Source organism: Mustela nivalis (genome assembly GCF_964662115.1).
Source record: "Mustela nivalis genome assembly, contig: HAP1_SCAFFOLD_2709, whole genome shotgun sequence".
NCBI lineage: Eukaryota > Metazoa > Chordata > Mammalia > Carnivora > Mustelidae > Mustela > Mustela nivalis.
The window spans coordinates 1-11,622 of NW_028133956.1; positions in this window are offsets into that span (position 1 = coordinate 1).

Sequence of the window (11,622 nt, forward strand, 5' to 3'; positions counted from 1 at the left end):
GAAGCCTGATGTGGGACTCGATCCCAGGACCATAGGATCATGACCTGAGCTAAAGGCAGATGCTTAATTGAATGTCCAGGCCTTTTGACCCAGACATTCCTCTTCTGGGAACTAACTTAAGGGAAATAGTACTAAATTAAGACAAAGATATATGCTCCAAGATATTTGAAGAAATATTTTTCTAACAGCAAAATTTAGAAGGAATCACAAAGGGAACGGTTAAAAACACAAGGTACACCTATGAGATGTAATACTTAATTAACAGTTCATAAACTGATGACAATGTAACTTAATAAAAGGATAAAGATGCTTCTAATATTAAGCAGGTACACAGTTTGGTAACTTTAGTGGAAAATGTGAACCACACATTATTCATAGCAAAGAGCAGAAAGGAACACCTTAAATTATAATAATGGTCCAAAAATTACCCGATTTTGTTTTGTTTCTTCTATTTCTCTCTATAGGTCTGTATTCTCCAAATTTTGTTGAATATGTTCAAACTTTCTGGTCAAAAAGTCACTTAAAAAAAACTATGCTAAAAGACGTTTGGGCGTGTACCAGCTTAGTGTTCAATTTTTAAAATTTTACTTAAAAAATAACAACACAGGGCGCCTGGGTGGCTCAGTGGGTTAAAGCCTTTGCCTTCGGCTCAGGTCATGATCCCAGGGTCCTGGGATCGAGCCCCACATCGGGCTCTCTGCTCGGCGGGGAGCCTGCTCCCCCTCCTTCTCTCTCTGCATGCCTCTCTGCCTGCTTGTGATCTCTGTCTGTCAAATAAATAAATAAAAATCTTTAAAAAAAAAAGTCTGAAAAAATAATAAATAAATAATAAAAAACAACAAAGAAATAGAATGGACTTAAATGTCATACCCATCAACTCTTTTCTCTCTTACTACTGAAACCGTGATGGTGCATTAAAGGAAGTTTTGGAGTCACACAGACGGAGTTTAAACTCTGTCTCTAACCTTTACCAGCCTTACCAGCTATTTCACTGTTCTGAGTCTCAGTTTCTTCATCTGTAACATGGCATAATCATGCTGATAAGCATACCTACTTTGTAGGGTTATTTTGAGAATGAGACAGAAAGTGACTTTCATCCATACATGGGTTTCCAGCATGTATCTGGTTTTTCATAATAGATGCTCAGTAAGAAATGAGACAGAAGAGAGGAGGTTTCTTCTCCTTTTATAGACATCAGCTGCCCTGGGACAGCTGCTTTTAATGTTATTTTTCCTTCCATTCTTGAAGCCCCACATATTCCAGTCAAGCTCCAAATTTGGGGTTTCCTTTTTGCCCTTATGGTGCCTACCACTACTTCTCATCCAATCAGGAGGAGCCCATCTCAGGAGACTCAGAGGTCCCTCCAATATTTACCAGATCTCACTGATTTCTCTTGGCTAACAGGCATATTCTGGGGCAATGATTCTTGTGCTTTTCTCTGATAATCAACCTATAATTTTGTATGTGGTAGTGCTGGCAGGCCCAGAGGGGAACACTTAGAATAGGGCCTCTGGAGTCTAAAAAACTGGCTTACAAAACTGGCTCCCCACCAGCTATCTGATCTGGCACTTCCCCTTTCTGTATGCTAGTTTCCTCATCTGTAAAACAAGGTAATGGTGATGAGGGAGCAGGAGGCTGGCTGAGAACGGAGCAGGGGCTGGCACCTTGCACCCCCTCTCCACCCACTCCCCTTGGTAATATGTGTGACATTTCACAGGCACCCCTGACTGCCCTAAAAGAAGAGCAAATGGTTATCTTGCAGAGATCACAGTCCTGCAAGGCAGGAGTCTCTCTTGGTTTACAAATGTCCTTGAGATTTACAACAAAGAAGTTGCCTTATCAATAGCCCAATTTCCAAAGATACATAACTCAGTTCCTCAAGCCCTAACGTCACCCTCCCCTCCATAAAAAAACCGAAGGAGATGGAGGTAGAAGGAAAAGTAAATAAAGTTAAATTTCTTTTAAGACCTAAATCTCACTAACAAGGACGTTTGATAGCAGGAATGTAACATTCCACCAGGAGACTCCCAATTGTCTTTATGTTAGTGCCTCATTAGAGGGAAAGTGGCCTTGGCTTGATAGTAACCAGGACTTCCATATCCTGACAGTCTTCTTTATCCCAATAGCCCTTCTGAACAACCCTTTGTCCTCACCTACCCAACTCCTGTGTATATAACCAGCCACTCCTCACAACCCAGGGCAGCAGCATCTCCATCTGCCCACGGGTCCTGTCCCCGTGCTTTAATAAACCACCATTTTGCACCAAAGATGTCTTAAGAATTCTTTCTTTAGTCCTCAGCTCCGAACCTCACCCCACCAAACATGACTTAGGTTCTGGGACTTCATCAATGGCCTTGCCTGCTCTGATACAGAGCTGTTGAAAGGAACAAATGGGAGAATTCATGTAAAATGCTTGGTGCCACCCTGTTTGGTCCCTTGCAGAAGTACCCTCCCAGAGTTGTGCTGTAACAGTGTAACCTGAGCTTTCATCAAAAGTTGTGATAAGAGGGGCACCTGGGTGGCTCAGTGGGTTAAAGCTTCTGCCTTCGGCTCAGGTCATGATCTCAGGGTCCTAGGATCAAGCCCCACTTCGGGCTCTCTGCTCAGCAGGGAGCCTGCTTCCCTCTCTCTCTCTGCCTACTTGTGATCTTTCTCTCTCGGTCAAATAAATAAAATCTTAAAAAAAAAAAAAAAAGTTGTGATAAGAAATCGCCATGTGAGGGGCGCCTGGGTGGCTCAGTCAGCCTTCTGCTCAGGTCCTGATCCCAGGGTCCCGAGATCCAGCCCCAGATCAGGATCCCTGCTCAGTGGGAAGGCTGCTTTTCCCTCTCCCACTCTCCCTGCTTGTGTTCCCTCTCTTGCTGTCCCTCTCTCTGTCAAATAATAAATAAAATCTTAAGGAAAAAAAAAAAAGAAAAGAAATCACCAAATGAAACTCAATTTCTACTTGTTGTCAAATGTGTGGAGAATATTATCAATATATGACTTTAGTGGATAAATTTTTCCAGCATGAGAAATTACTGGAATTTTTGTCAGGAAAACTGGAAAATGCCCTTTCCTTTGATATCAAATGTTCTGAGACGGATTCATCTTATCTCCATTTTTGTCTTGGCTTCCAGGAAGTTAGAGCTACATCTGTTGCTTAATGACAACAGCTCCATTAAACCTGATGGGCTTAATTTTATATTTGTATTTCATGAAACTCACTGTACACATCCTCAATTATAAGCCTTCTCAAATTCTTTTGAGGAAGGAAGAGGGAGGGAGGAAGGAAAAAAGGAAAGGAAGGAAGGAAAGAAGAAAGGGAGAGAGAGAGAGAGAAAGGAGGGAGGGGGGAAGGAAAGAAGGAAGGAAGGAAGGAAAGAAGGAAGAGAGAAAAAGGGAGGAAAGAAGGGAAGGAATCAGGTATACTTTGAAAAGAGTACTTGGTTCACTGTAGCAGCTAAAATATATGTTTGGTTTCCCTAATAGAAACTCAAAATAGTTGTGATTTTTAAAAAAAATGGAAGTGTATACCAATCTGGCCATCATAAGTAGTCTGAGGCTAGCATGATGACTATAAGATAGGAGGTATCTTGGCTTCTTCTTACCTTGTTGCTCATTGTTCCCATGGGGTTATCTCTGACCACAATGTTTCAGGATGGCTTGCCACCATGTCTCATCCCAGCCAGGGAAATGGGAACACAGAAGGCATACACTTTGAGACTCATGACCTCATAGTTACACACATTTCCTCCACTCATTCCATACTGGCCAAAACTTCATCACATGACCACACCTAAGTGCAGGAGAAGGTGGGATATTTAGTCTTTGAGGCATATGTCCCAGTAAAAACCAGGGGTTCTATTAACTATCCAGGGAGAACGGATTTTGGAGGACATCTACCAGTTTCTGCAGCATCCACCGTCTCAGATGTATTCTTTTGCGCATGAGTCCAGTCTGCCCTGTTTCATTCTCACCCTCCCAAATCAGTCTGGTTTCCATGTTGCTATCAATGTGCTTTTCAATTCAGAGTGCTATTATGGCACTCCTCTGCTTGCACTCTACCCCTGAATCCCTACTATGTAGAAAAGTGATTCTCAAATTTTAATATGCATTAGGAATCATCTGGAGAGCATGTTAACACAGAGATGGCTGGAGCCTGGACCAGAGTTCCTGATTCAGTAGGTCTAGGACCCGAGAATTTGCATCTTTAGTAAGGTGCTAGGTGATGCTGTTGCTACTGGCCCAAGGACCACACTTTTTTTTTTTTAAGATTTTATTTATAAGTAATCTCTACATCCAATGTCAGGCTCAAACTCACCACCTTGAGATCAAGAGTCAAATGGTCTACCGTCTGAGCCAGCCAGGTACCCCCATCCTCCAAGGACCACATTTGGGAGAACCACTGACCTTGAGAATAGAGTCCATGCTCCTTAACCTGCCATTCACAGCCAGCCTGGTCTCAACCTACTTTCCAGCTTCATGTCTTATCCTTCCCCTCCCCCTCCACACACCTAGGTCTCCAGTCACAGTGATGTTCTCACCTCTCTCTAAGCAGGCCAGCTGTTCACACCTCTGTACCTCACTGTTCCTTTTGTCTGCAATGTCTTCTGCCTGGCAACTTCCTTTCCACAACCTCCCTGAAGCTCTTCTGACCCTATAAACTGTTGGTAAATCATTCTGTGCACCAGGTCCCTGCAGACTATGTACATTCTTCTCTTATTGCTGTTAGCGCCTTGTGTTTTGTCTTTCCAGCTGTCTCCCCGTCTCTGGAGACTTAGTCATGTACAGAGCTCTCAGCCATGGCAACAGGGTCACTGAATGAGAAAACAAAAGTCTGAATGAGGAAGGGAGACAAGTCAATGGAATAAAAAAACAAAGGAGGTGAGTGAAGAGAAGAAATGGTCAGTCAATTAGTATGTGAATGAGTGAGTTATATGGTCCCTTTGTGTTTGGTTCGCTCCATTAAGTTCTGAGCTCCATAGCAGGAAGGGAATTTATTCTCTGACCATATTGCCACAAAGTTCCATCCATAATTTCCTTCTTAACAGGAGTTAACTGGGACCCAGCATCCAACAAGTCAATTCCCCCAAGCCCCCACCCCTGGAATGTTCGGGAGCTGAGAGGGGCTAGAGACCTATACTGGATTACAATCCTGACATCAGGGTTTAACCTTCACTCAATTCTCCCTGTTCTCATGCACACTGGTGTTTCTGAAAGTCAGTTGTAAGACATTTGGGAGACTGGATAAATAAGGATGGTGGATGCCCCTCGGGGCCTGTACATAGTCTGCAGAGACCTGGGGCACAGAATGATTTACCAACAGTTTATAGGGTCAGAAGAACTTCAGGGAGGTTGTGGAAAGGAAGTTGCCAGGCAGAAGACATTGCAGACAAAAAGCTTTTTCACCCAACTAGTGATAAGGTGTCAGGATTGTTTCACATTAAAATTTTAAGCTTGAGGTACTGAAACTACTATCTCCCCTCCTCATAGGGAACCCAGCTTCCTCCAAACCACATAAAGGAGGCCTCCTCTGGCTCCAGCAGACACAGATGTGGCATAAAAAAAGACTCAGCCATGGTGCTGTCTCAGCTGTTCCTTCATCAACTTTGTATAGTCTCAGAAGCCATTGCACTTCTGAGCTTCATGTCCTGTTCTACAGGGTAGGAATATTCCTATTCACCTCAGAGGTGTGTGGTGAACATCAAATAAAACATGGGAGTACAGAGTCTAGCACAGTACTAGGCAGATAAGCAGGTGTGCAATAGAGAGTAACTAGTGTTCTCACAACTGAGCCTTGAAAGTCTTTCCCCTAATGAATCAGGTCCACACAGACTTCAAGGGTTCTTCCCCCACCCTTTAAAAAAAAAAAAAACTTTTTAAAAAAGATTAATATATAATGTATTATTTGCTTCAGGAGTACAGGTCTGTGAATCATCAGTCTTACACAATTCACAACACTCACAATTCACAACAGCACTAGCACATACCCTCCCCAATGTCCGTAACCCAGCCACCCTATGCTTTCCCCTTTACCCCCTAGCAACCCTCAGTTTGTTTCACGAGATTAAGAGTTTCTTATGGTTTGTCTCCCTCCCCTGTCCCATCTTGTTTCATTTTTTCCTTCCCTACCCCCTACAACCCCCCACCCTGCTTCTCAAATTCCTCATATCAGAGAGATCATATGATAATTATCTTTCTCTGATTGACTTATTTCACTTAGCAAAATACCCTCTAGTTCTATCCATGTCTTTGCAAATGGCAGGATTTCATTTTTCTTGATGTCTACATAGTATTCCATTGTATATATATACCACATCTTCTTTATCCATTCATCTTTGATGGACATCTAGGCTCTTTCCATAGTTTGGCTATTGTGGACATTGCTGCTACAAATGTTCGGGTGCATGTGCCCCTTCAGATTACTACATCTGAATGCTATAGTGTCGAATGTTGCATAGCAAATGCTGGGTCCTAGGGTAGCTCTATTTTCAACCTTTTGAGGAACCTGCATATGCAGTCTTTTGGTACCAGTTGAGACCTGATTTATGACCCAGGATGTGATCTATTCTGGAGAATGTTCCATGTGCAGTAGAGAAGAATGTGTATTCTGTTGCTTTGGGATGGAATATTCTAAATATATCTGTGATGTCCATCTGGTCCAGTGTGTCACTTAAAGCCTTTATTTCCTTGTTGATCTTTTGCTTAGAAGATCTGTCCATTTCAGTGAGCGGGGTGTTAAAGTTCTCTACTATTATTATATTATTGTCAATGTGTTTCATTGATTTTGATTTTGTTATTAATTGGTTTATATAATTGGCTGCTTCCATGTTAGGGGCATAGATATTTAAAATTGTTAGCTCTTCTTTTTGGAAAGACCCTTTAAATATGATATAGTGTCCTTCCTCATCTCTTATTATAGTCTTTGGCTTAAAATCTAATTGATCTGATATAAGAATTGCCACCCCAGCTTTCTTTTGATGTCCATTAGTGTGGTAAATTATTTTACTTCCCCTCACTTTAAATCTGGAGGTGTCTTTGGGTCTAAAATGAGTTTCGTGCAGACAGCATATCAATGTGTCTTGTTTTTTGATCCATTCTGATACCCTATATCTTTTGATTGGAGCATTTAGCCCATTTACATTTAGGGTAACTACTGAAAGATATTAATTTAGTGCCATTGTATTGCCTGTAAAGTGACTCTTCCTGTATATTGTCTTGGTTCCTTTTTCATCTGTTACTTTTAGGCTCTCTCTTTGTTCAGAGGACACCTTTCAATATTTCCTGTAGGGCTGGTTTGGTGTTTGCAAATTCTTTTAGTTTTTGTTTTTCCTGGAAGCTTTTTATTGTTCCTTCTATTTTCAATGACAGCCTAGCTGGATATAGTATTCTTGGCTGCATATTTTTCTCATTTAGTGCTCTGAATATATCATGCCAGTCCCTTCTGGCCCTTCTGTGGATAGGTTTGCTGCCAGTCTAATTTTTCTACTGTTGTATGTTACAGACCTCTTGTCCTGAGCTGCTTTTAGGATTTTTCTCTTTGTCACTGAGAATTGTTAAGTTTTACTATTAGATGACAGGGTGTGGATCTATTCTTACTGATTTTGAAGGGGGTTCCCTGTACCTCCTGGATTTCGATGCTTCTTCCCTTAGCTGAATTAGGGGAATTCTCTGCTATAATTTGCTCCAATATGCTTTCTGCCCCCCTTTCTCTTTCTTCATCTGGGATCCCAAGTATTCTAATATTGTTTCATCTTATGTTATCACTTATCTCTCAAATTCTCCCCTTGTGGTCCAATAGTTGTCTCTCTTTTGCTCAGCTTCTTTATTCTCCATCATTTGGTCTTCTAGAGATCACTATTTCTCTCTTCTGCTTCCTTTATTCTAGCAGTAAGAGCCTCCATTTTTTTATTGCACATCATTAATAGCATTTTTATTTCAACTTGGTTAGATTTCAGTTGTTTTATTTCTCCAGAAAGGGATTTTATTTCTCCAGAAAGGGATTCTCTAGTATCTTCCATGCTGGACTCTAGTCCAAACATATTACTAATGTCCATATTGATTAGGTCCCTAGCTGCCAGTACTGCCTCTTGTTCTTTTTTTTTGAGGTGAGGTGAGTTTTTCTGCCTTGTCATTTTATACAGATAAGAATAGATGAATGAGATAACAAGATACTGAAAGGGTAGCAACAGCCCCAGAAAAACATGCACTAACCAAATCAGAAGAGACCCAAAACTGGGGAGGAGAAGAAAGGGGGGGGGGATATATATATATATATATGAATGACTGGTGAATAGAACAAAGCACACTCTTGATTTTTGGTGTATTTTTGATCCGCTAGAAGAAACTGCCTCCAAAATGTTTAAAGAAAGAAAGAAAAATATATATATATATATATACAAAAAAAAATAAGGGTAAACATGATGAAGGGATGGAATATGACTATAAAGTTGAAAATTTAAAAAGATTCTAAAAAAGGAATTGATAAGATAAGTTAGTTGGAAAAGGAAAAAAAAAAAAAAAGAGCAAAGAATGTGATCAGGCTGGAGACTAGAAAAAAGCCATGCACTAGATTTAGGGTATATTTTGATGTTACAAGAAACTGTATCCCAAAATTTTAAAGAAAGAAAAACCTATATGTGTACAAAAAATAAGATTAAATACAATCAAGGGATAGAATATGACTATAACAATGAAAATTTTAAAAAGATTTTTAAAAAAGGTATTGATAAAATGTTCAAAAACATTAAAATAGGAAAGAGGAAAAATTTTAAAAATAGAATAAGAAAAAAAATTTAAAAAATTAACTTTGAAAGACTAAAGAATCTTGGGAAAAAAGCCATCAATTCTATGTGCTGTATTCCTGTAGCTCTGAAGTTTTGCAGTTCTCATTGATCGGTGAACTTGGTCTTGGTTGTTCAAGAACAAGGATGTTCTTGCTGATCTTCTGGGGGAGGAGCCTGTTGCCTGTGATTTTCAAATGCCTTTGCTTTGCACAAGGTGGATTGCACTGCCCTTGCCAGGGCGGCAGGCTAAGTAATGTGCTCCGGTTCGCTCTCAGAGCTTTTGTTCCTTGGATGCTTTCCGTACAGCTTTGGAGGATGGGAATGAAGATGGCGGCCTCCCAATCTCCCGCCCAGAGCAGCTGAGAGCTTGGGGCCCCACTCCTCAGTGCACCCTTAGAGAAAAGCAGTCAATCCCTCTTGTCTCCCTGGTCTCCCGCTGTGCTCTGAGCTCACTCAGCCTGTGACCAAGCATTTCTATCTCTGGCGCACTGCCCCGTTTGCAGGGACCTGCACTGCACTCCCGTGCTGCTTCTCCTGGAGGAGGAAGGGGAGTCTCCTCAGATCTGCCACTTGTGGGGTTGCTGCTCCAAGAACAGTGGCCTGACTGTGCCTCAGATCATGGTTTAAGGTAACCCCGACCTGAGAGCCCCTTCCTCGGCTCCATCTCTGCAGCCAGCTTCCCCACTCTGTTACCTGGGGATTCTGCCACACTTACGCACCCTGGGTCTTTGTGTGACCCCGTGGGTCCTGAGATCACACTGTCCCTGTGAGGTCTCCACCCCCCGCTTAGTCTCTGGAGTGACGTCCCTCAGTGGAGCAGACTTCTAAAAGTTCTGATTTTGCACTCCGCTGCTCTACCGCTTGCTGGGAGCTGGCCTCTCCCCCTAGGTCTATCTTCCTGTGTATCTCCTCAGATTTGCTTCTCCGCACACCCTACCTTCCAGAAGGTGGTCGCTTTTCTGTTCCTAGAATTGCTGCTCTTCTTTTCGATCTCCTGTTGGTTTGTAGGTGTTCAGAATGGTTTGATGACTATCAAGCTGAACTCCTGGGACCGGATGATATTTAGGTCTCCTACTCCTCCACCATCTTGCTCCTCCCCCCAACAACCTCCCCCAACCTGCCTCTTTTTTAAAGTAGGCTCTGCCCCCAGCATGGAGCCCAACATGGGGCTGGAACTTATGACCCTGTGATCAAGAACTGAGCTGAGATCAAGAGTCAGACCCTTAACTGACGGAGACACCCAGGTGCCTGTAGGGTTCGTCCTTCTGTTTATAATACCTGCCTTCCCCCCTCACAATTCTACCTACTTTGGGGATCTCAACTCTCATCCTACCTCCTCCACAGAACTGTCTCTGCTCCTGGAACTTGCTACCAATGATGCCTACCTTACTTGTGGTCTGGCTTAATAATGAACATGGAAGTGAATGGCTAGTCAAAAGCAAGGGGTCTGCAAACAGAGTGGCGATGTATGGCTGCACAGGTTGTACAGTGCCCAAACCTAGGAGTACCCTTCATATATAGACTGTAAGGGAGTGGGTCCCCGATGAGTTGCATAATGAAGGGGCTCTGTCTGCAAAGGAAATAGACTAAGTTGGAATCTTGGCTCAACCACTTATCAATTGTTTGACCAAGCAAGGTATGTAATCACCTAAGAGTCAGTTTCCTCATCTGTGAATGGGATGTTATTAGTATCTACCACATGGGGTAGCTGAGATTTGTTAAACTGAGGAGTTTAGAATGGCACCTGGTACAGAGCTAACACTTACTAAGCACTTAATTTCATTAATTCATTAATCAAATTCATTAATGAAATTAGGTGTAGGTGTTTTTTCTGAGAAGGTATGAATTACTGGAGAACTGCAATGACTAGGTTCTGCATTTAGTGGGAGGCAGGGCCTCTGCTGTCTTCTCTCACAACTCCACTCCAGCCTTCTTTTGGCCGAAGTCCACTTTCATCAGTCAGCCTTTTTTTAGTTGACAAATGATGAAACTCCAAAGGGAACCAGATTAAGCCAAAAGCAGCACTTGTGGGCTGATATAACTGGAAGGTCCAGTGGAGGATGAGGCTCCAGCTACATCACGAGGACTTTGCCTCCTTTTCCGTCTCCTGGCTCGGCTCTTCTGAGTTGGCTTTGTTCTGAGGCAGGTTCTTCCACATGGCAAGAGAGTGGGTCAGCAGGTAGTCTAATTATGATTACATTCTCAGGCTTTTGATCCAAAAGAAAAACCCTCCTCTGTCAGCATCACTACAGTAAGCTTATGGAAGGCCTCTGATTGACCCAGCCTAAGTCACATACATGTCCACTTTTTGGACCAATTATCATGGCTAAAAAATAGGGTACTGTGACTGGGCAAGCTGGGGTCATGTATCCATCCTAGTATGACAGCCCCACTAAGAGCTACATGGAATGGGGAAGGAGCAGTTCTCTTAACACAAGTGCTGCACATTTAAGAATGTTGGCTGTACTTGTCATCTTTATGGCTCAGTTCACAGGTCACTTCCTCAGGGAACCTTCTCTTCCCTTCTCCCATGTGGACTTCAACCTTCCCACAGTAAATTGCAGATTATTTTCCGACTCCCTGACTAGTGTGGGAACAACTTGAGGTAGGGACAAGAGCACATTTGCTCATCTGTATCGCCTAGGCCTAGTTTCTCGCTCGGGTTGAGGAAGGGCTATTACTGGTGGCCTATCCAGCATCCACTTCCCCTTCCTACTCAGATTTTTGTTGGGTTCCCCCATTTCTCCCCACTGCCTTGGGCTTGGTGGAGCAGACTCTACTCGCACCAGTTAAATGACAGTAGAGGCATCCCTTGCTTCAGTGACTGGTTCAAGAATGGACATGCAGGCCTTAG